The sequence below is a fragment of the Galeopterus variegatus genome, unplaced genomic scaffold (genome assembly GCF_000696425.1).
Source record: "Galeopterus variegatus unplaced genomic scaffold, G_variegatus-3.0.2 Scaffold690, whole genome shotgun sequence".
Lineage (NCBI taxonomy): Eukaryota > Metazoa > Chordata > Mammalia > Dermoptera > Cynocephalidae > Galeopterus > Galeopterus variegatus.
This window is the reverse complement of record NW_007726801.1, coordinates 454,029-479,413: the sequence shown is the minus strand read 5'-3', so window position 1 is coordinate 479,413 and position 25,385 is coordinate 454,029.

The window sequence follows — 25,385 nt, the reverse complement described above, 5'->3', positions numbered from 1 at the left end:
GGACTGTATGCATGTGCATGTGCTCACGTGCTTGGAAGTTATTTTAAACGTTCTCCAACCACACTGCCCACCCCAGACCCGCAGACACACCTCTGGTTGAACAGGGACTGAAACGCAAGCCAAGCCGCTGGCTGTGTCTCCTGCCTCACTGGCCCCCAGACGTCAATTGATACCTACCGCCCTGGGTCTTCCCCCTCCTGCTGCATAGAAGACACCTACCCATATGACCTGAAAGCACCAGAATGTAATGTATCATGGAGCTCTTCTCCGCTCTCCAAACCAGCTTGCACAAAGCAAAATAAAATAATGCTCTTTTGCCTTCTAGTAACCCCCAGCTGCCAGACTCTGCCTGCCCTCGCTGGCCATGCAAAATCTGTCTCAAGCCTCATCATTGCTTCAGGTGTCTGCGTGTGATTTTCTCGCTCACCTCATTCCCATCTGCACCAAATCACCTCCCTTCTGAACTGCTGGGAAATAAAAATCTTCCTGAAAGCCCCAAAAGCTAACTTCTGGGAGTTAGGACCACCACACCCAATATTCTCTCAGTACTCATATCTTGAGGCTTCTTTCCTTTTGAGGACATGATTCTCCAAAGTCAACTCTATGAAGCAAATCCTTGTTCTCGCTGACCCATATTTTATCAAAGAGTCAGTACTGTTTTCTCATAGCAGAAAAAACCCGAAACAACAATCTGCCAAAGCATGCAGATAGATGGCCACACCTGCCCTGTTGAACCGTGAGGGGCTTTCCTTTGCCAGACTTTCCAGGCTCAAAATTCCTTAACTTGACACATTTGTCCAATGCCACTGCTATAGGCTGAACTTTTGCACATCAGATTTCATCACAAAGGGGACCTAGGTGACAGACAAGGCAGAAATGAGCATAAGTTTGTCCCCACTACCAGGAAGTCACCTCCAAGTGCACGTCTCACAAGAGGGTGGTCTCTATCTAGGCCCAGGAGAGCACAGGTGTGCATCTGTCCCTCTTTAAAGTGATTCAGAAGGGCATGGGTGTGTTTTCTATTCTGTTCTTGGCTGAACCGCCTAAGCACAGGGCTTTACTTACAGCGGGCCTCCCACGTTGCTGGGGTACTGACTTCTGGAAGTGAAGGGGTTGCAAACAGCAGCTGCTTCCATGGAACAGAGGGCAGTGGTGGTACCAGGAACGCCCCTACACAAGCCTCTGGTTTAAGCTGAGTGGCAGGTAATAAAACCCAGGTTCCAAAGGAGCTCATTCAAAGGAGCTGGCCTGGCAGCTAAATTGGAAATCAGAGAGGACGAGCAACCACAGCAGACTTCCTGCATGTCGTACCGTTCATTGAGACCAGCATTGACTCTCTGAGGATGAACACCACCATGGCATACACCTGAAGCTGGCAGTAAAAGAAGAGGGAAATATTAATGGAGAAAGACACCAAATGTTATGAGTGGTAGAGCAAATTCCTACTTGGGACCATACAGAAAGAATATCTTTCAGCTCAGCGTGTATTTTTTTCCAGCAAGATACAGAAAGCTTTGTGCATCACAGCAGTCAGATTGCCTTTTATTTAGGTTGAACACAATAGAGAAAATGCAAAGTAAAGCTTCTGCATTCCTATAATGACTCTCGACACTTCTGAAAGTGACCACTTTGAGGGTTGAAGGATTGGATCTCTGTGCACATATGCAGACTAGGTTGAACACAATAGAGAAAATGCAAAGTAAAGCTTCTGCATTCCTATAATGACTCTCGAAACTTCTGAAAGTGACCACTTTGAGGGTTGAAGGATTGGATCTCTGTGCACATATGCAGACATGTGTGCACACCCCAACACCACACCCTGCCACCCACCCTGATCTAGCACAGTACCGGCAGTTAAAAGGGTGAACCTGTCCCTTTAATTATACCAGTGGAGAGGGCATTTAAAGCAGATTGCCCCATTTAGGGAGACAGGATTCTTGGAAGTGAAGACTGGCACTTTTCCTGGACTAAAGGTTGCACTGCATAACCAAAGAGTAGGAGGGCAGCGGCCCTGCCTGTTGGGCTTCCCCCTGACTTCAAAGACAGGTGCCACATGGGAGCCAGGTGTAGAACACAGAGGCAAGAGGGGAAGGGCCCAAGGCCCCAGGCTGCTCTCTGCTCCAGTTTAGGAGAGAGGCCTGGTTATCTCAGAGTCTACTTCTCCCTGAAAGACACCCTTAGAAAGTGGGGGAAAAGCTGCTAAATAGTCAGGCTAGGTGGAAAGGCTGGAAAGAGGAAATACTATACATCAGGTCCTTGCCCTTTAACTCCAAAACCATTCTAAGAATGATAGTTATTTTATCTAAGTCTCCTGTAATAGAAGGAGTTCAATAAATGTCATCTAGCTTCGGGTCAGGGAAACGTCCACTCAAGCTTCACTTTGTACTTGTGGAGAATAGAATTGGGGTTATCAGGACCATTTTGGGGAGACCATGAGGAAAAGAACTAGAACCACATACTTTAGACACATTCTATCATATCGGGGCTGAAACAATTAGTAGGAAGGGGTCTGTGTACAGAGCAAGGAAGCTGGTTCCATCAAACGCCAGGTCCGAATATAGATGTACACACAGTACAGGCACATACATGAACTTACGATGTGTGTGTTTGTGTGAGTGTGTGTGAGAGAGCGAGTGTGTGTGGTACGTTAATCAAATCTATAGCTATTCTTCTCTTATAAAATCATCTAAAAATGTCTAACAATTAAATTCTGAATGATAACTGGTTTGTGAAATCAGTGAAGCAAACTGCTGAGGGCCTGGGGAAACATCACCTCTTCTTTCTATACACCGCAGAGGACTCAATAGGAAACTTCCTCTGGCACATGGCAGCCTCTGGGGCAAGTGGAAGGTAAGCTGAAAAGGGAGAACAGGCATAGACAACAACGGAATTCCAGATCCAGAAGGGCTACCCAATACTCTCATTTCACTAAGGAGGAAACAGAGAGGTGATGTGGCTTCTTGAAGACACACAGCAAGGCTATGGTTCTTTGACTACAACAAGGATGATGCACACAGATGACACAATCAAGGCACAGCGATCTCCATACATGCTCTGCAACAACAACACATGCTGGGTGACCTTTCTGTTCAGACACCTGGCCCTTAGGGAAGCTGACCTTATTTCCAGCACAGGGAGACACACATCCTGAGTGGTTTAACTCAGCTGGGGTCAATCCCACTCCTCTTGTTGATGACTGAGTTAGGTACTGGCATGTGATACCATCCTGGCCAATGAGATGTGAAGGGAGGTCTGCAGAAAGCTCCAAGGAAAGGTTTTATTGCTCTTAAAAAGAGCTAACCAAAAAGAGATGATCTCTTTTGTTGAGTTTGGATGTGATACCTGAAACTGTGGCAGCCATCTGACCAGCACAGCATGGACAGTGGGACAGAAATATGGAAAGAAGCTTGCTTCTTTATATACAACCCTAGAGCTGACAATTTCAGAACTTCTAGTTAATGAGACACAGAGTTTTCCTTTTTGATTAAGCACTTTGAGTTTGGTTTCTGTTCCTTGAAGCTAAAAGCTTCCTAACCAATAATCTACTAATAAACAGTCCATAAAACAAAAATAATTGGTTTTCTACCATCCTATCTTCTCTAAGAGAAACAAGTTCCCCCGACTTTCCCCCACTTCTTCTTTTCTTTCACATCAAGAAAACTGTAAACATTCTCAGAACTATTGAACACTCTCCCAGAAGAAACCGTAAAGGTTACCTAGTCCAACCGTCCATCTTATGGAAAACCCTACGCTCCAGCAGTGCCATGAAAAGGTGCCATCTTCAGTCCCTCCAGTACCAAAGAAATCCCTGTCCCCAGGGCTGTCTATTTGTGGAGACATTTCAGCATCACGTCCCTCCTTATAGTTGATGAAATCCCTCCTCATGGTTGATGAAATCTGCTCCCGGTGGCTTTTGAACCATTGGCTCAGGTGGGACCCACAGTCACCTTCTTTTTATCCATCTGCCCTTCAGAAATTGCTTCTATCTCACACAGCTGAATTCTCAATTAAACCCTTGCAGACAAATGTTTTCTTACAGTACATGCATATTCTTTTGAAAAATATTCTACCTTTCCTGTCTCTCAGGCCCAGGTGCTTTAGGGAAATCAATCTGTCTCACTGAACCAATGAATGAATAAATCAGTCAATTAATCTCTCTCTCTCTCTCTGTTTTCTACCCAACCCAAACATGCCTAATAATATAAGGGTAATAATCATGTTAAAAGCCACATATTTAGAAACAAAATTGGGGCAATATAAAAATCCAATATTGTCAATCTCTAAATCCTTGGACAGTGTCCAAAAGTCTCCTGCAAACACACACACACACAGACCTAATTAAAATATCTTTCTTCAGACACTGACATTAAAGAGAAATAATGATTTCTTTTTCAATATTATTTTTCTGACATTTAATTATTTCCCCTTTTCTACAAAATATATGTATTTCAGCTATGCTCTTTCTCTCTTTTTAAATTTTTTTAGCAGACTTTATTTTTTGGAGCAGTTTTACATTCACAGTAAATTGAGTGGAAGGTACAGAGAGTTGCCATATGCCCCTTGCCCATACACACATCGGCTAGCTCTCTCACATATTCTTTAATGCTAGCTTGAGACCCTCATCTTAATTAATATCACTTTTTTCTGTTGTTAACTATGATCTGTGTCCACACAACCATCTTACAAAAGAAATTTTGGAACACAGCCCTTGGTAAACTTAGCACTTGTTAAATATATATGAGCTGATCGATCTCATTCAAACTCCCTAGTTTGAGGCCCAGAACAATAATACCGTTACCTAATTTCTCATCTTTATCTTATATATGTTACCAAGTAGTCTCCAGTAACAATAGAATCTACAGCTAAAAATCATCCTCCTGAAAATGTAATGAGACTCTTACCAGCAACTCTCAGTCATTCATTTTAATGTAAGAAAAAGTAATGCTGATCATCACAAACCATATATCATACAAAATTGCTTTTACTAGGCTGTGGGATGTAACACATAACTTTCCCAGAGGGAAAAAAACCAACCCTCTAATTCTGTTTTGCTTAGGGTAAAATAAAAATTAATTTATATGTGCTAACCTCCTTTTTAACTTTATAAAACAGAGGTAGACTACAAATATAATAGATCTAATCATTCAATCAATAAGCATTTATTGACTACCAAATATTTGCCAGACATTATGGTAGGTATGGGGGATTTAGAATTGAAAACCCACTCTTCGCCCTCATGAAATCTCACTGAAGTGGATGGCAAATGAGAACTAAATACATGTGGAAATCAGCAAATCAAAGCCACAACGAGGTGCTGCTTCATACTCATGATGATGGCTATCCAAAAAAAGACAGAAACACGCTACAATGTGCACAAACCTTGAAAACATACTAAATGAAAGAAGCCAGTTGCAAAAGACCATATATTGTATAATTCTATTTATATGGAATGTCTAGAATAGAAAGTAGACTAATGATTTCTAGGTGATGGGGGAGGATGGGAATGGGGACTGACTGTTAATGGATACAAGGTTTCTTTCTAGGGTGTTGAAAATGTTGAAAAATTAGACAATAAAGATGGTTGCACAACTGTGAATATCCTAAAAATCACTAAAATGAACACTTTAAATGGATAAATTATGTGAATTATATCTCAAAAAAGATGTCAAAAATACATATGGAAAATAAGTCTTCATATGTTCCAACTGCTTCCAAACAAGCAGTTGGAAGATAATAATAAAAGACATTCACAAGAATTAACTTAAAATATATATATAACCTATATACAGAAAGCTTTTAAACATTACTAAAGTATACAAAAAGAAGAGCACATGGTAAAAAACCGTGATCTTAGATAGGAAGATTCAACTTCATAAAGGTGTTAATTCCCCCTAAGTAATTTATAAATTTAATGTGATCTCGATGGAAATACCAACAGGTTTTTTTCTGGAATAAGACATGTTGATTCTAAAGTTCATATGGAAAAACAAATATGGAGAATAGCCAGGAAAATTCTGAAGAGGAAGAGCAATGAGGAAAAAATAGTCCTTTCAGATATTAAACGATAATATAAACTTTAATAATTAACAACAGACCAACTAATGGAAAGATATAGAGGCCAGAAATAGACCCCTGAACCTATAGGAATTTAGTATATGATAGAGTAGACACTGTCCAAACCTCAGAACATACCCTAGTATAAACACCAAATGAGCAAAGATGTAAACGAAAAAAAATTAAATTACAAAAGTACCCAAAGGAACTTAAAAACATGAGATAGGAAAAGTTTTTCTAACTCTGACTCAAAATACACTAGCCATTTCAAAACAAAAGATAAATCTGACTACATAAAATTAAAGAAAATTTCAAAAGGCAAAATACCACAAGTGAATCAAAACATACATGACCAACTGGAAAACAAAATTTGCAACTCATATCAAAAGCAACATATAAAGAGCTCTTAGAAATAAAGAAGAATGTTGTATACCTTAAAGATATGCAATAAAATTTATTTTTTTAAAAAAGAAGGGCCGGCCTGGTGGCGCACTGGAGAGTGCGCTGCTTGGGAGCGCGGCGGTGCTCCCGACGAGGGTTCGGATCCCATGTGGAGACCGGTTCCCGCTCACTGGCTGAGCGTGGTGTGGGCGCGACACCAAGGGTTGCGATCCCGTTACCGGTCAGTAAAAAAGACAAAAAGGAAAAAAAAAAAAGAAATAGCAGCTCTCACCTACCAGCAAAAATCCAAAAGTTTGACAACAGATTCTACAGGCAACATTCTAGAGAAACAGGTTCTTTCATATATTGCTTGTGCTAGTGAAATATGGTATCAACCCTTCAGGAAGAATTATGTCAATGTCTTTTAAAGATTATAGTACTTATCCTTTGACCATACAATCCCACTTCTAGGATTCTACCTTACAGATGCACCTGCACAAGGATGAAATGATGTGTATGCAAGGTTGTCTATTACAGATGATTTGTAAATAGCAGAGGACTAGGTATGATCCAAGATTATGTTGTTCCATATACCACGGTACATCAACAAAATGGAGCACGTTGTAGCTATAAAAAAGTCTGAAGATAATCTCTATGTCTAATATGGAAAGAGTTCCTGAATGTATTATTAAGAGAAAAAAGTTAAGAGGTAGGACAATACATATGGTTTGTTACCTTTTGTATAAGAGAATGAGAATACACCCCCCCCCCACACACACACACCTCTAAATCTGTAAAATGAAAAACTCAAAGGTTTAAGGAAGATACTAATAAAAATGGTTATCTGTAAGGGAACAAAGTAAAGAGGGCAAGACTCTACTGTGCATACCTCTCTATACTGTTTGTTCAATTAATTACTTAAACTTCCCAACACAAAGAAATATAGAGAGATTAATTTAACAAATTTGCATATATCCATCATCTAGATTTAACATACAGTTTTGATCTTTCAGTCACATAAATACATTACCTATCTTTAAAGAGCTCAATTTAAAAATATCTTAAACTGACCTCTCTGCTCTCTCTGCTTCCACCATCTTGCAATGTGAGACCCCTGGGTCACTGTCACCACCACCAGATGGACTTTAGACTTCCCAGCCTCAGAAACTGTAAGCAATAAGTTTCATTTTCTTTATAAATCACCCAGTCTCAGGTATTCTGTTATAGCAACACAAACAGACTAATACAGAAAATTGGTACTGAGAGTAGGGGGCTGCTCATACTAAATACTTGAAAATGTGGAGCAGCTTTGGAAACTGGGTGTCAGGCAAAGGTTGGAGGAGTTTGGAGGACTCGGAAGACAAAAAGATGAGGGAAAGTTTGGGATGTCTTGGAGACTGGTTACATGGTGGTGAGCAGAATGCTGATAGAAATATGGACAGAAGAAGGAGTTTGTTGGAAACTGGGGCAAAGATCACCTTTGCTGTGAATTGGCAATAAACTTGGCTGCATTGTGTCCTTGCGCTAGGACTTTGTGGAAGTTGGAACTTAAGAGTTGTGAACCACACTACCTGCCAGAAGAAATTTCTAAGCAGCAAAGCATTAAGGAAGCTGCATGGTTACTTCTAACAGCCAACTTTGAGTTATGGTGGCAAAGGCATGATGTAACACCAAAATTTAAAGGGAAGCAGAATGCAAAGATTTGGAAAATTTGCAGCCTGGCCATGTAGTAGAGAAGCAGGGAACATTTTCAGAAGAAAAATCCAGTGGTGCTAAGAAGATTAGTACAAAGGAAAGGGATGATCAAGAGAAGGAGAAAAAGGCCCTGAAGAAATTGCAGAAGCCTCTGGGGCCAATCCTTCCATTTCAGGCCCAAAGACCTAGGGAGACAAAATGGTCTTGGGGAACAAGCTCGAGAAGCCCTCCACAGGCTCACTGCCCAGGACCACCTTGGGAAGCTGCTTCCAGTACCAGCACCTCAGCTGCTTTGGCTGCTCCAGCTGTGGGTAAACTGGCCCCAGTTGTGGCTAGTAATGTAGCTTTGGGAGATACAAGCCAGAAGCCTTGATGGCATCCATGTGGTGTTTGGTCTATAGGCTCACAGACTGCCAGATCTATGAAGGCTTGGGAGCCTTCACCTCGATTTCAAAGGATGTATGGAAAAGTCTGCAGGCACAGGAAGAGATCTGTCACAGGGGAGAGTCACTGCAGACAGCCTTCACTAGTGCAATGCTGAGCAGAAATGTGGGGTCAGAGTTGCAGCAGAGAAACCCCAACAGTGCCATGTCTAGTGGAGCCATGAGAATAGGGCCGCCATGGAGCCCCCACACCTGTGGAGCTACCAGAGTGGAACAACAGCCTGGGAGAGGTTAAGTGTGACCTGAGACCAGGAAAGCCATAGGAGCAGAGCTGCCCAAGGACTTGCTGATCCAACCCCCATACCAGCGTGCAGAGGAGGTCAAACATGGAATCAAGGTACATGATTTGCCAGCTTTGAGATTTAATGCCTGCCCTGCTGGGTTTAGGAGTTGTTTGGGACCTGTTTCTCCTTTCTTTTGGCTTATTTCTCCCTTTTGGAATGGGAATATGTACCCTGTTTGTCCCACCATTGTATCTTGGAAGTGGATAACTTGTACTGATTTCACAGATGGGACTTTGAACTTCGGACTCTGGAGTTGAAGCAAGTTAAGACTTTGGTGATGAAATGAATGTATTTTCATGTGAAAAGACATGAGTTTTGGGGGTCAGGGGTCGAATGTAGTGGACTGAATTATGTCCCCCCAAAACTCCCTGAAACTTGAATTGTGTCTCCAAGTTTTATGTATTAGAAATTTAGCCCCCTCTGTGACTGTTAAGAGGGTGGAAAATCCTATTATGGTAATTGAAAGGTGGAGACTTGAAGAGGTGATTGGCTTGTAGGATCATGCAATAGTGAATGGATTAAAAATGGATCCTATTATGGTAATTGAAAGGTGGAGACTTGAAGAGGTGATTGGCTTGTAGGATCATGCAGTAGTGAATGGATTAAAAATGGTGATGGTGATGAGTGTGATTCTGAGGGCTTTAAAAGAAGAGGAGCATCTCTTGGTCTCTCTCTGCTCTCTCTGCTTCCACTATCTTGCAATGTGAGACCCCTGGTTCACTGTTGCCACCACCAGATGGACTTTGGGCTTCCCAGCCACAGAAACTGTAGGCAATAAATTTCATTTTCTTTATTAAAAAAATAAATACTTTGGGCTTCCCAGCCACAGAAACTGTAGGCAATAAATTTCATTTTCTTTATTAAAAAAAATAAATAAATAAAATAAAAGAATAAAAATAAAAATATCTTAAACTGAAAAGAAACTGAACCAAATGTCAAACTGGTGGCATAGTCACTCCAAGGAAGAATTATTTCCAGGGACTTTAGAACACAATATTTTAAAGACATATCCTGAGTGGGATGCATTTTAAGCACAAAACAAAAATTACAAAGAAGAGTTAAGCTTTTCCTCTGTAGTCATATTTATAGGTTAAAGAAGAAATAAATATTTATGGTATAAGAAAAAGGAGTAACAATTATAAAATTGAGGAAAGTAAGTAAAAGCACAAGGATGTGAAAACTAACCAGAACATGTCAACCTGAACTCTTAATTTTCAAGTGTGTATTTTCTAGCTCTGTCCATTGAAATACCCTAGAAACATGCCACCTCTGCAGTAATAATGATGCCCAGATTGTGTTCTCTAATACCATCATCTAATATCATTGATACCACTGTTCAATACCACTGAAAAGTACAAGATAAGCCTGAAGCAAGAAAACTTTTCAAGATTATGGAAGTCCTGTCAAAAGGTCACAGGAGCTAGCTGAAGGGGTTCTGCTGCTTAAAGTTGTAACAAAAGATCTGTGATTAAAACATACCCAATCAATAAAAATCCACGAATGTAAAATGTAAAAAAGAAAAAGAAAAAACTCATTTGTCACTATTTGAAATGGTTATTAAACAACACCTCACTATGAAAATTAATAATCAAAGGGAAACTATTAGCAAAGATACTACCTTTGCAGTTGGAACTATATGTCAAGGTAACCAGATGGCTCCAACTGATGAGAGAAAGCTCTGCTCTATTGAAGAAAAGAAAGAATTAGAAAAACATTTCACAAAACCTAATGAAATTATGGGTTCTGGCAAAAATGATCATTTCGTGCTAAAACCGTTAAGTAAATGGTCTGTATTCCAAAGTAACACCACATAGATCACTTTCTGGTCTCAAAGGGTAAAATGTAACTGGACGATGGAGGGTTCAGGCTGTCACAGCCTTAATCCAGTGGTCAATCTTAGCATCACCAAGAGTAGGCCTTTTCAGTAACAGAGAGTGAAGTACATAGAATCAGCTCTGGTGCATTCTACCCAAAAACAATGAACTTGAATCCAGCAAGCCTTTAGATACAGGAAATCAGGAGACAAGAGAAATAAGCTTAACCCCACCACAAGGAAGCAACCCCACACATACAGAATGTGAGAGGTTCCACCGGCAACTGGCCCATTTCTTCAGTAAGAGACTGTGCTGGATTAAGAGACTAAAAGGAAGTTACAACCAGACAAAGGGCATGGTCCTCGATTAGATACTCATTTCAACAAACCAGCTTCAAAAGACATTTGAGGGCCGATTATGGAAATTTGAATATGAACAAGTATTAAATGAGACGAACTTTACTGAAATATAAAGTTGGAAATTGTTAATGGGAAAAGGCAGATTGCAAAACAGTAATCATTTTGGTAAAAAAAAAATTTTTTTCTTGCACATATCTATGCATAGAAAAAGACCTGGAAGGTATAACAGTGGTAATCTCTGGAGAGAGAACAAGAGTGTGAATATGAGTGTGAGTGTGTGTGAGATGTGTTTTGCTTGCCTTTATTTTCTAATTTTCTATAATGCACAAATGGTATTTCTACACTAAGTACATTTTAAAAAAGAAGTTAAGTAAGGCTAATCTACAAAAGGCCATCTAAGAAATGATGTTATCTTTCTAAAATATGTTAAGAGACTTGTCTATCAATGGAAAGCAGAATTCTTGCAATGACTTAGGAACAATCTCCAAGTTGGTACTTCATTGCTTAGGTGATTCTCTGAGAAATCAAAGATTTCTTCCCCGGATGGTAGCGATGCTATGGAAAAAAAAAACAATACCAGTTAAATTCTGAGAGGAATAGGGTGATGGTTTGAGAATAAATGACAGCAAAGTCAATTTTTTTTTTTTTTTTTGGCAGCTGGCCAGTATGGGGATCTGAAGGTGTTACAGTACCACACTCTGACTAAGCTAGCCAGCCAGCCCCAAAGTCAATTTTTAAAAGGGGTGCTGAAATGCCTCCTTGAGCACACACCCCCCACCCCCACTTCACTTCCCTGTATGAAAACGTCACCAGCAAAGTTCCAAAAAGCTCTAAGAGGAAAGGGAGACTAGCAGGATTTAACATAGCACTGAAGTCTCAGGGAGAAAACTCTGGACTAGATGTACAGTCATGTGTCGCTTAATGATGGGTACCCATTCCAAAAAGTGTGTTTGGTGATTTTGTCGTTGCGCAAACATCATACATAGAATGTACTTACACAAACCTAGATGGTATAGCCTACTACACACCTATGCTTTATGGCACTGCCTATGGCTCCTAGGCTATAAACCTGTATAGCATGTTACTGCACTGAATACAGGAGGCAATTGTAACAATGGTAAGTATTTGTGCATCTAAACATAGAACAGGTACTGTAAAAATACGGTATTATAATTTTATGGGACCGCTGTTGCATATGTGGTCCAGCGTTGACCAAAACGTCATTATGCGGCACATGACTGTAACTGTTGGCAGAACATCTGTCTCAGAATCACCTTTTGACATAAAGACACATATTCATACCCATTTACAAACTCATTTATCAAGATGACTTTTGTTTTTAATCATCACTGTCAATTTTAGAAGGTGTACTATGCACTCTAAAAGGGTGACTTTATTGCAGCTTCATACAAAAATCTGTATGAAAACTATGTTATGCCATCATTCATTCTAGCAAATTTTAGGAAGTGTGTGATGGCGACACCATGAAGAACACAGAAACAACCACAGACACACTCCTATCTTTATTGAGCTTGCAGTCTAATGGGGGAGGCAGATGGAAAACAAAATACACCCAAACAAATGGGCACCTGAAAATTGTTAAGTGTTGTGAAGAAAAAGAGACAGGGTGCTTTGAGATCAGAAGAGGGGAATCTGGTTTACACTGGAGGGTCAAGGAAGTGGCCCTGCGGGTGCGACTACAGTGTGAGTAGGAGTTGGCCAGGCTGCCAGGCAGAGGAGCATTCCAGGAGGGAAGACTGTGTACGTTTGAGATCAGAAGAGGGGAATCTGGTTTACACTGGAGGGTCAAGGAAGTGGCCCTGCGGGTGTGACTACAGTGTGAGTAGGAGTTGGCCAGGCTGCCAGGCAGAGGAGCATTCCAGGAGGGAAGACTGTGTGTACGAAAGGGAGCCAAAGCAGGAAACAGCTGGGAACAGTCACAGAACTGAAGGAGGTCAGGATGGGGCAAAGACAGGGGAGGATGGCTTCAAATGAGATTGGAGAAATAAGCACGGACTGTGCTGTGAGCCATGTTATTGAGAATTTGGGATTTTATTCGAAGTGTGATGGGAAGCAGTTGGACATCTGAAGTTAGGGAGTGATAACATCAAATTTACACTTAATATCATGATGGGAAATCAGCTGGAGAGGGTCAAGAGTGGGCGTGGGGAGCAAGTCAGGAGACCAGTCCGGAAGAGACATGCAGGCAATTTAAACTAGGCGCCAAGGATCCAGACTGCAGGCTGGGAGCCAAATTCAGCCCAACGTCTGTTTTTGGAAATAAAGTTTTACTGGAACACAGCCCTACCTACTCACTTACGTATTGTCTATGCTGCTTTCACATTACAACTCTGGAGTGAGTAGTTGCCACAAAAACCATATGGCCTGCAAAGCCTAAAATATGTACTATCTGGACCTTCCCAGAAGTTTGCCAACCCCCAGACTAGGGATGGCGGTGGAGAAAGAAATGGATAGGTTCATCCATCTTCATTATTCACAGATTATCTTTGTGAGTTTACCTACTCACTAAAGTTTGTTTGCAACCTCAAAATCAATATTCAGGGCACTTTCAGGCATTCCTGGGCATGTGCAGAGCTGCAAAAAAGTTGGACTGCCCAACTCACACATTTCCAGTGGAGGTCTGATGAGGCGATGCTCTGCCTTCTGGTTTTGGCTCATATTCTATAAACAGGCATCCTTTAAACAGTCTAGTTAGTGCCACATTTTTTGCATTTTCGTGGTTTTTGTTTCGTGATTTTGCTGTTTAAAGTGTCCCCCAACCATGGTGCTGAAGTGCTGTTTAGAGTTCCTAAGCACAAGGCTGTGATATGCCTTAGGAGAAAATTCATGTGTTAGATAAGTTCATTCAGGCATGAGTTATGATGCTGCTGGCCCTAAGTTCAGTGTTAATGAATCAGCAATAAATATTAAAATGTCTATGAACAGGAACACACATTAAACATCATTAACAACAGTGTATGTAATGTTACGTCAACATACAATATCCACCAACATTCAACATCACTACACCAATGTAACTGATACTATGTATTGATCAGCTGATAAAAATACGACCAGAGACTTACTGGAACCTAACCCTGTATCTCCCTTAGAAGAAATGAGTCAGTATTTACTAATTCCGTGTTCCCGGTGACTTTACGGAACTCAACTTTGGCGAATAACCAGAATGGCTATACTGGGAGGCAAAAACCAATAAAACTTGGTAATAGATTAAATGCAAATTAACACAAAGTTGAGGATGACTCCCCAGTTTCTGATGTGAACTACTGGGCAAAAGAAGGTGCTATTTATGGAAATAAAGAATTCTGGAGCAGGAGTATATTTCAGGGAGTTGACGTAGAGTTTTTCTTTGGACATGTTAAAGTTGAGATGCCTAGGAGACATCCAAATAGAGATGTCAAGTAGATTATTCTCTATGACTTTGGAGGTCAAAAAAGAAGTCCAGGTAAAGATATAACTTTGGAGTCACTGACATATAGAGATGATGTCAAATGCCTGGGAATGATATGCCACCCGAGGAGAGGGGGTAGAATAACAAAAAAAGAAGTCCAGGTAAAGATATAACTTTGGAGTCACTGACATATAGAGATGATGTCAAAAGCCTGGGAATGATATGCCACCCGAGGAGAGGGGGTAGAATAACAGCAGGATCCAGGCCTGAGAGAAGTGAGGAACTTTGTTATTTCCTGAACAAAAGAGGAGGGGTTAATTTAAATCTTTATCTAAATGGATTGATCTGTTTAATATAAAAGTATCTGGGGGAGGAAATTAATCTGGTGGTATATATCTAGAACCCGATAAATGTTCAAACCTCTTAACCCTCGTCAATCTACTTTGGAGAACCTATCCTAAAATTGACAAACCTTAATGTTACATAGAATTACATTGGGAAATAATTCATTAAAGTAAAACTGGAAATAACCTTAATATTTGGGGAATGTTTACACTGACAAAACTAGTATTTTCCCCTGTGATTTCATCTATAGATTCTAATCTTAGAAATTTCAACCCAACCAGAGGTTTAATAAATATTCATTTCTATTTCCTTCAAGCTTTTAAAAAAGTGGGTTATTTGCCTTTTTCTACTAAAAGGCAAGCTGCTTCAGGGCAGGGTTTTTATCCATTTCATTCACTGCACACTCAGTGCCTAGAATATCCCTGGCAGACCAAATGTACTCAATAGGTTTTTGTTGACTTTTGCATTTTAATCACCTAGAATTTATGTTGGTGTAATGACGTGAGGTGACGATACCCTTTGAGATTTTTCAAATGGCCAATACTGTCCCATTCCCATTTGTCTAATCAGTGGTTGGGAGTTGGAGCTCTGGATCCAGACTACCTGGGTGGATCCGAGCTCTGTGCTTACAGGCTGCCACTCCTTCCCGTGCCTGTGTATAATGTGGTGGGAGTGGAACCAACCCGGTGGAAGTGGAACCTACCTGGTGATGTTACTACAGGATTCAGCAAATTCATGTGTAAAACCTAGGAACAGAACTGGCACTAGCAAGTACTTGACAAGTATGAGCTGTTGTGATCATCTTTTTATAATATTTTTTCTTAGAAGTCCCAGTAAGCTTATTCTCAGGAATTTTATCTGTTTTGCTGCTCAAGGGGGTTCATCATGACTTGGTTGCCCTTCACCACACGCCTCCTCCATGCCAGCCTCTGGACCAAGTGCTCCATACTTACCACCTCATGTGACCCTCCCTGTCTGATGAAGAGGAGGCAAATGGGACAGCAGTGCATCCAGAAAATTTGTGTTTGGGATATTAACACTCTAGCACATCAGTCTCCAGCTTGGTTAGTCTTGCATGCTATGTGGACCACTCTAACTCCCCTGTGAGGAGCAGGACAGCCTGCCAGTAAAGACAAGAGCATGCTCTGGCGTCAGGTGGACTCTGGATCTACCAATTACTGGTTATGAGACCTTGGGTTGTTATTTAATATCTCTATGCCTCAGCTTCCTCTTCTGTAAATGGAGAAAATCATAGAGTTCTTAAATGGTATTTAATAATAATATATTATTACTGTGAGAATGATATCTGCGCATTCTGTTCTGCCAAACTGGATGACCTGCAGACTAGCTGGCTCTGGAAGAACAAAAGAAGGTAGCTCTGGCGCTTACTGACCTGCCCTGGAGAAGACAGAAGACAGAAAGGCTGATGAAAAGACAGGGAAGCTTCATCTGCATTTCCTATGGCTTCTGAAAGTCCAGGCCACAAAAGGCAGTAGAGCTGAAAATAATGCTAATGCCAGGTCTGACTCTCACTCATCCAAGAAAAGCTTTAATCGAAACAACCGGCATCTGATTTTAAATGTTTACTGATTTTTCATTCTGAATGCATTCCTCCAAAATAATGGCTCTCAACTGGAAATACTAATTCTTGAGCCCCACCACAGACCTACTGACTTAGAAACTCTGGGAGTGGAGCTCAGCAACCTCTTTTAACAAGCCTTCTAGGTGACTTAAGGTCAAAGAGTTAAAAAAAAAAAACCCACTTCTCCAGAACAGTCCCCTACACAAACACACCCCAAAGAGAGTTCCACGTGTATGACCACTTAGACCCTCACATCTATAAGAATAACACGGAAAACACACACCCGAGGAAAAAACACACAAAGTCAAAAGAATAAATAGGTAGGTGTGGGTAGACAGGTGGGAAATAATAAGGAGTGGAAGTGGAGGAGAAATGCCATCAAGGAAGGCTGGCAGGTAGGAGAAGCCATGGACGTCAATGGCTGAAACCCACAAGCAGAACAGCTATCAGATTTTCTAGGTTCTCTGTGAAGTTTCACTAGTGGGAGGAACATACTGGTTACTGAGCTGCCTTAGCAAGCAACAGGAAATGGGTCAGTTTCATCAACTGTGCTTTATGAAGCAACCATATGTACAAGATAAAGGCTGAAGAGAGAAAGAAAGGAGAGCAGAGTGTGCTGCAAAGCAACCAGCCGCCATTATCTGTATAAAAAGGAAACATTTCAGGTTGCCTTTGTTGCCCACGTTTTTAGCACTGCCTTAGGACACGGCAACAGGGGCTCCAGCCCTGGACCTCACAATGTCAAGGTCCCAGCCACACCTCTCCCCAAGGGGAGAGGAGTCTCCAGGTCAAGGGTGTGCCCATTCACAGGCTGAGCACCCGACCTCTTCCAGGGCACACTCTGGATCCCTGGAGCCCTGGGATTCCCTGTCACAAAGGCCTCCTGCCTGATTCCAGGGCCTGTGGGTGCACATGTAGGCCCACCCCTAGTTTGTGCTGTCACTAGTGTGAAGGTCTATGTTTTCAAATACTTCCAGCAGTTGCTTATCTGAACTGAAATGCTTCCAAGGCAGGTCGGGAGCAGTCCCAGACAAAAAGTGCAACAATAGGATCCTATTTGGGGTCAGAACGTCATGCCTGAAAACAGAGGTGGGTCTCAAGTTTTGGTGATGTCAAAGGGAAAGAAGGACTCTAAACTGTACCTTGGGAAATCAACCTATTTTTTAAAAAGCCACTTAATGACTTAAAAATGCTTTGAGGTTCTGTGGAACTCATCAGGATTGTACTGGTCTCTCTCGTGATTTTTGTTGTTGTTTATAAGTAGCTCACGGTGACAAGCTGCGAACTTTCTCAGGGAAACCTAAGAAACAACTTCCTAACAGAACACTAAACACTGGAGCTGAGGGCATTGTGGCCTTGCTTGCCTTGGAAAAGAAGGAAATACCCTCCGGGATGGGCTCAGAGAAGCACTGTGGCTGCAAGGCGGCCAGGTGACTCAGGAGCTTCCTTTGGGGTCTAGGGGGAGCTTCCTTGTGGGTCTGGGGGATGGGGGAAGTGGCTGATGGCCTCATAGGAACCCCTGTACTTAGAGTTCTACTGGGCAGTGCAGCCCAGCACAGCTCCACTCACCTTCTGGAGTGTTCTGGGGCTTTTGTACATATTGCCTGGGAACAGAAGGTGGGAAGAGCCGTAGCTCTGTCCCCCTGCACCCACACCTGTACTCTATGCAAGACTGACTCTTCACTGCTCTGGCCTCAGTTTCCTAGTGTGTCGAGGTTGAATACTAATGCATGACAGCCCCACCAGTGATACCATGACCCAGTAAGATCCTGTGGAATATGAGTGAGCCTGTAAAAAGAGGTTCCTTAGAAAAGCAGAATAAAGACCACTGCCAGCACCAGCAAGTTTTCCTGACTAAAGATCCTGAGGTATGGGAAGGAAAGTGAAAAGCAGCAAGTATCTATTGAATCCCTGGGTCGGGCACACTGAAAAGTGCTCTACATGTGTCCTCCTGTGTGACCTCAACAACAGCCCCGCCCCATCTCCATGGTCCCACACCTTCCACTAGTCTACACGGCCTTGCAGCTTGGCTTACCCCGTGGCTGCCTCATCCCTTTTGTTATATCCAGGCCAGTAAAAATCACCTTGTTCAAGTATCATTTTGATTATATTTGTCCCCTTCTCCACACCATAAAATGTCTCTTGAATTAGAACCCCTTTTAAACCTTTTAACAACTGATCCCAAACACTTACTATTCTCATCTGCTGGTCTATTTGGTGCTTACCACTACAGCCAAGCAAAAATTACTTTGCAAATGAATTCCATTATGCACTCGGCTTATTCACCTTGTTAAGCCAACACAAGAGCTTTGACTGTTTCTGTCGTCTCTTTATATGGGAATACCTCATTTATCCACATCCTTGGAAATAAGCTGATCCACGAAATTGATCTACATAAATTAATTTCCCCCTCTACCAGAAACTTAACCCTATAAGGGGATTTCACTCCTTTTTGGAGTAAACCATGGTATAATCAGATGAAACAGTTTCTTTATTTTAACTATTTTCGAATGGGAATTTCTGTAATATGTTAGAGAACCCCCCAGTCTTGGTTAACAGAACATAATGAACTTCGATTAATCTTTTCCTGATGGTGCAGGCCATACTTAATGAATAACAGTAATCATACTGTGCTGTAGCTGCAGATGTAAGTGGTTAAGGGGATAAGGCTAAATGCATGTGTGCATCTTCCCTCTCTCTCTCTCTCTCCTTCCTCCCCCCCTGCCCCCCACTATTTCTCCCTGTCACAAGTTCCCCTGAAATTTACTTTCCTCCCAAAGTCCCTGTTATCAGCTTGGATTCTGATGAATGGATGCAGGAAGGTGGAATTTGCTATCTTTCTGTACAGTCTCAAGAATTTACATGCTGGTTTTTGTCAAAGTCATAAATTCATTAGATTAAAAAAAGAAAAAAAGAAAAGAAAAAAGGAACACAACCAGCAACAAGCCAGAATTTTCCAAATCTCTTTAACAGAATTCTAGGCACAAACACCATTAAAATTTGCTTCTTTGAGGCTATAAAACTAGAAGTTCTATACAGAACTGGCATGATGGATCTAAGCCCTTGGAAAAACCATTTTACATTGTGAATAACAATTCCATAGGTTGAAACAATTAAGGAAGTATTAGCATTAGTATGGAAGAAAATGGTAAAAATACACACAAAAAAACCCTTTTTCATCAGGATGTAAGCTGTGACTGTGTGGAACCAGAAGTGCTTTTCTATCAGATGCTATCGAATGTTCTACAGAGGTCTTTTACTACAAAAGGACAGAACCACCCAGGGTAAAATACCCTGGTCCGCTCATACGTTTAACTGCACTCTTTTTTGTGACAAAGGTTTTATAAAGTCTACATATAGCATTAGCACATGCAGAACAGCCCATCAATCTTAATTCTGCTTTAACACAGTGGCATTTGATTAATCAAACCTACTAGGGCAAATGTAGTTAGGCAAGAATTGCTAAAACAGACCACTTTCAAAAATACTACAAATCTGTTCAATGCTGTGTTCAAAAATAAATGGCTATAAAACCACAAAATTATTTTGCAGTTTTAAAGGTTTGCTGTTTTTTTTTTTTTGTTTTTTTTTTTTAACTGGACATGATTTTACTAGTTTGCTTTTTAATGGCAAAGTCATCCATCAGAAAATATACAAATTTGGGGCTGGCCAGTTAGCTCAGTTGGTTAGAGCACAGCCTCATAACACCAAGGCCATGTGTTCGGATCCCCGCACTGGCCAGCCACACAAAAAAAATAAAATAAATAAAATAAATAAAAAAATAGAAAATATACAAATTGCAGTGACACTGCCATTACATCTTTTGCCTTTTCCATCGGCTTAGACCAAAGAGAGCGAGGAATACCCTCTTACAGTCTCACTCATAACACTCTCATAAACACCTAGCTTACTCGCCTTAGAGAACCTGGTAAAACAGGTATGGCTTTAGCTGACTCAGAATCTATAAAGAATCTGACAAACTGTCCTTTTTAAACCTGGACGAACCGATATTACTGAATCATCAAGAGTTTTCCACATGCTCTCGCTCCTTATTTCAAGCGTAGTTCAAGTTTTTTATACTTATGTCCTCTGCATTCAGTGTCAGATATGCAGGAAAAAATTAAGATTCTAAAGGGTTGTAAGTAGAGGGGTGGAATGCAAAGTCATCAGCAGAGTCAAGCAGAAGGTAGCTTTGTTGGGGTTAGGGATGCCAGCCATAAGTGCAAGACTCAGGGCCAAGGTGACTGCAAGCTAAATGTGAGTCACCAATCCAAGGCTGCTATAAAGTTATTACTTAGATTATGAAAAGGAACAGTCAATTCAACAAATGTTTATAAAGCACCTACTAGACTTAAGGAACTGCACAACTGTATGCAGATGAATCAGATACATTTCTTGCCCTCCAGGGGTTCCCAAGGATGCGAGAACCCTGATGTCATTACTCTTGTATACACCGGACTAATGAGAACATTATTAAAGAAGAGTATTCAGTTTTGATCACCACCGTTTTTTTCTTTTTTAATAGTGAGAAACTAGAGAGAGTTCAGAGGAGATGCTTTTAGGGATACAAAACAGGCTCTGTGAGGAATAAGCTAAAGAGACCCAGTTATTACCATTAAGTATATAAAAGGTTGTAGAGAAATGAACTGGGTAAAAGAAAACAAGTTTGAGTGACAGCAGGCAAGATTTCTGCCAGACCCAGGAATTTCTTGACAATCAGGCTAATAGAATACTAGAATTGGTCACTGAGGGAGTTCCTAGTGCCCTTTCCTGGAAAAAAAAAACAACCATTTTTTAATGAACTGACAATTTCAAGTCACGGACATTCCCCTTCCTGAAGGCAGGGGAGTGAACTACATCTCTCTCAAGGTCTTCTCCTGCTCTGGTGCTCTACAATTGTTTCTGAGGGCAGAGCCAGGCTTTTCTTCTTCCACAACTCCCTGAATGACCTGCTCTGGGTAAGGAGCCACTGACTGCTGCTGAGTGACCACCTGATCTACATCCCCACCAATAAATACCATGCAACTACCTGGAATATGAGATCTCGGCCAGGCAGCAAAGCCAGGAATCAGTTCTCCAACAGCCATGCATGGATGCAGGAGTCCATTCCCTAGAGAGTGTATGACACTAAGTCCTGAAAGCAAAAAGTCTCCAAGCAGCATGTGCAAATTAGGAACATATTTGCATTGACAAGGATATAAAATTTATGTAATGAAAAAGGAAGACAGAATCTTCTGCAAATCAGAGATGGTAATATCTAAGGAAATTTGTAATAAGTATTTTCTATACTCAGAAATACTTTTTTGAGTCCAAATAAAAAAATTGTAAGAGAAAACAGGGAAATGGGATCTTCCCTTTACACCTTAAGGAAGCATGAGCATGTAAGACATAAGAACTGCCACTAAAAAAACAGAAAAAGAAAACAAAACAAAAAACCCCAAAACATTCCATCTTGAGTCAGACGCACAGTCTGGTGAGTCTGTGTATAAACGTTTGACTTTCACTTCCCGTACCCCCAGAAGCCCCCAAGGACAAGAACCAAGTCTTCAACATTTCTACAAGCCCAGAACCTGCCAAAGGGCCTGGCACACAGCAGACCCTACATACATGTTTGCTGAATTAATGCATTAAAGAAGTGCCCTTGTCTGTAAAGTGGGGGACAAGTGAGTTCACGTGGGAAGAGAGCACAGAACAGCACAGGGCACAAGGCAAGTGTGGTCTAAGTCACAGCACCAGCATGAACATCAAGCAGCTTTGTTTCTTTTAGAGGAAAAATGAAGATCTTCCTCTACTCCAGGCTTTCAATTTTCTTTTTTTCCACCAACAGGATATTGCCATATGAAATGGAACTATTATGAGATTGGGCCTTTCAAGTTCATACTCTATGGGTGGTTACATAAACTCTGCTGGCAGTATTCTGAATCCCGTCTTTGATAGCAACCCAAAGTGCTTGAATTGTCATCCTAAGACTACCAGAAAGCACTGGCAAATGACGCGTTCACAGCACAATACAAAATGCTCACATATCACACCTTCTTGATCATCACTACTTTGTTCCATACAAACTTTAAAGGTGGTTCCCCGAGATTGGTTTCTATGGGAGGAAGGAAGAAAGAAATGAAGAAACATAAAATATAAAATATGAAGAATATGAGCAGCTGTAACCTGCATAAAGCACAAAATATTCTTTCATAGGAAAACAATGTTTAATGCATGGTAAGGCAGACCCAGGCTTGTGGCTGGGGTGAGAGACTCCCCTCTGGGGAGGGCCTTGGTGAGCAATCTCTGGATGTGCCCAGCCTGCCACCTTTTTTAGGAATGGATCCTGGTAAAGGGCAAAGGTTAGCTTTCACACTTGGGGACACTTTCCCAGAGGCACACCTGCAGCCCCTGAAACTCTGTCCTAGCAGTTTGTTTCCACAGTGTTAAAGTGGCATAGAAAGTACCCCACAGTAGAGAAATTCTCTACCTGAAACCAGTAGAGCTCAATAGGAATAAAGAATGTGGAAAGGTCACAGAGGGGGTAAAAAAAAGGTTCTTTCTTCTGCGGCTATAGGGGGTTTATTGTTGCTGGTGCCCAGACTGGAAAAGGAATAGCAGGAGATTAATAATTGAAAAGTTGCTATTATTGGTTTTCTAAACTATTTGTGGGTTATTCTCTTCCTGGAGTCATCATGCCTATAGGTAGCTCAGAAGACAGAGGGATTTAACACATACTGAGAAAATGCCTACCTACTACAGCCAGGGACTTTACAAATGCTGGTTTCTAATGGAGTCCTCACACAATCCAATAAGGCTTTAAAAAGCTCAGAGAAGTTAAGTAAGTTATGTGCCCAAAGTCATATGGCTAGATTCAAACTCAAGTTTCCCTGATTTAAATATTGTATCACACTGTCTAAAATCAAGGATAAAATTAATGAGCCATGATTCACTATTCAAATGTGGTGAGAAAGAAAACAATATTTATACTTACTCATTTAAAAAGTATAACACATAAACATACGAAAAGATATTTTAGAACATGTGTCATCAAATTCTTTTAATGGAAAATGATTCAGAGTCTCATTTCTTGGAGGCATCTTGGTAGATAGGTGTCTTCAAGTCCATCTGATGACAGCTTTCAGCATGACAGTTTTTGGAAGTCTGACTATGAAGTGTTCCTTGATGTAAGCCAATACTAATCTACATACCACATCTCAGGTACAGTAAATCATAAATAACTTGGAATTTAGGTTCCTCTAATTTGGAACCCATCGCCATACAGACCCTTGTGGTTGGCCTTTGCACTAAATATTGAAAAAGCCTAGCTTAAGAAGTTGATGGAGTAAATACAACAGCAAGGCAAATGTTTAACCTTCTGAAAAACCTTTTTAAGCCTTTTAAAAAGAAGTTTAACTTAATCAGTACCAAGCCGCTGAAAAATAATGTTCTATTTATAAACCTATCCTTAAAGCAAGCCCTGGAAGACTGATTACACTTTGCCGCCATTAATTCGTACTGTCAAATACACCCTGTTTCAAAAACAGCATTTCTGTCTAAACTTCTGGCAGTTCAGAATGTTCCACTCATGTATTCAGGCCTTCACCCAGTATACCAACCTGGTACAGTTGCACCCCATTTAAAAACCCCTGCTGAAAGGCCTCATGTGTCATTATACCTCTCCTGAGAAGAATCATGTTCAATTTTTAGGAACTTGAAACCCACTAGAAACCCACCTTCTTAGAGAATTCCACAGGAAAAGCCCTGTTCATTTAAGATGCATACAGGGTGTTCAAGTGTTCTGATTAGGATATGGTAAAAATCAGGTTCACTGAATCCAGTCAATGTCACCAAGGAGGAAAAAGGAGGTCACTGGAGTCTTGGAAGCACTCATCACAGTGATTGAATGTAGGTCCTGGCTGCACAATCCTTGATCATAGAGGTCACCTACAAGATCCATGCCTGGGCTTTTGGCAGAGTGATGCTGGGCTGGTTGAGGCAAGGTGGGGAGGAAGACTAGGTAAGGGATTACAAAGATGCACAGAGAAACTCTCACAGAATAAAAGGGCACAAAGCATAGGAATGATTAAGAGAACACACAGACAAGACTGAGTGAAACCCAGGGTTAAAGAGGTGACCAGGTAGGTCACCTGGGACAGTAAAGGAAAGCTGGCAAATAAAAACAGTGAGCTCTTGAGACCTTTGAGATCCCTGATTATTCTTAAACCATAACACCTTACACACCTACAGTTCTTTATCTGCTGTAATGCACTAAAAGAACAATGTAGTAAGAATGGGAGTGCCAAGTCTTAGCCTCAGGGGTATGGCCTACATTCCATATGGATTTAGAACGAAAGGAACTGGAGGAGAACAGCGCAGTTCCCAGAATGGCTTTCCACAAAGTTCACAAAATACATCCCAACCCACGTACCCAGCCCCTTGTAAAAGGGAAGCAGCCCTTTTCTATAGTTCTAAATTCAATGCCAAGTTCCTTCTCTAACGCTCACCAGGAATGTCCAGCAGAGGGAGTCTCAAAGAGGTACTTAATAAAGAGAAAATTGTTTCATTTTAACACTCTAGACAGTGGGAGCATTGACTGTGGCCCCCTCCCATAGACACAGATGAACAATGAATGCCCGACATGGGTTCTCCTATGTGTTCACATATCCACCGGCGTGTTCTATTCTGTGTGGTGGAGTGATCAGAAATTTCGTTTTGTTTTGTCGAATGGTTAAATGGACCTTGTGTTCTTCAGAATCAAAGAGGAAAGCCCCTGGAATAACATCTCTCTGTTGCCTTCTAAACAGCCCCTTTGTTTCTAAGAGTCTGAAAAAAAAAATATTTACAGTCCATAGGTTATTTACAGCCTCGTTATCCAGGGCCTGACTGGTAACTTTATTCCAACCAGAAACCTAATTCATCTGGAGCCCTGGAACTAATAACAGATTTTCTTTTCAGATAAGTTTTTTTTTTTTAATCAGCCTCTCATACAGAGATAAAAACTATTAATGCCTTCCCTGTCTCAGTCCTCACAACT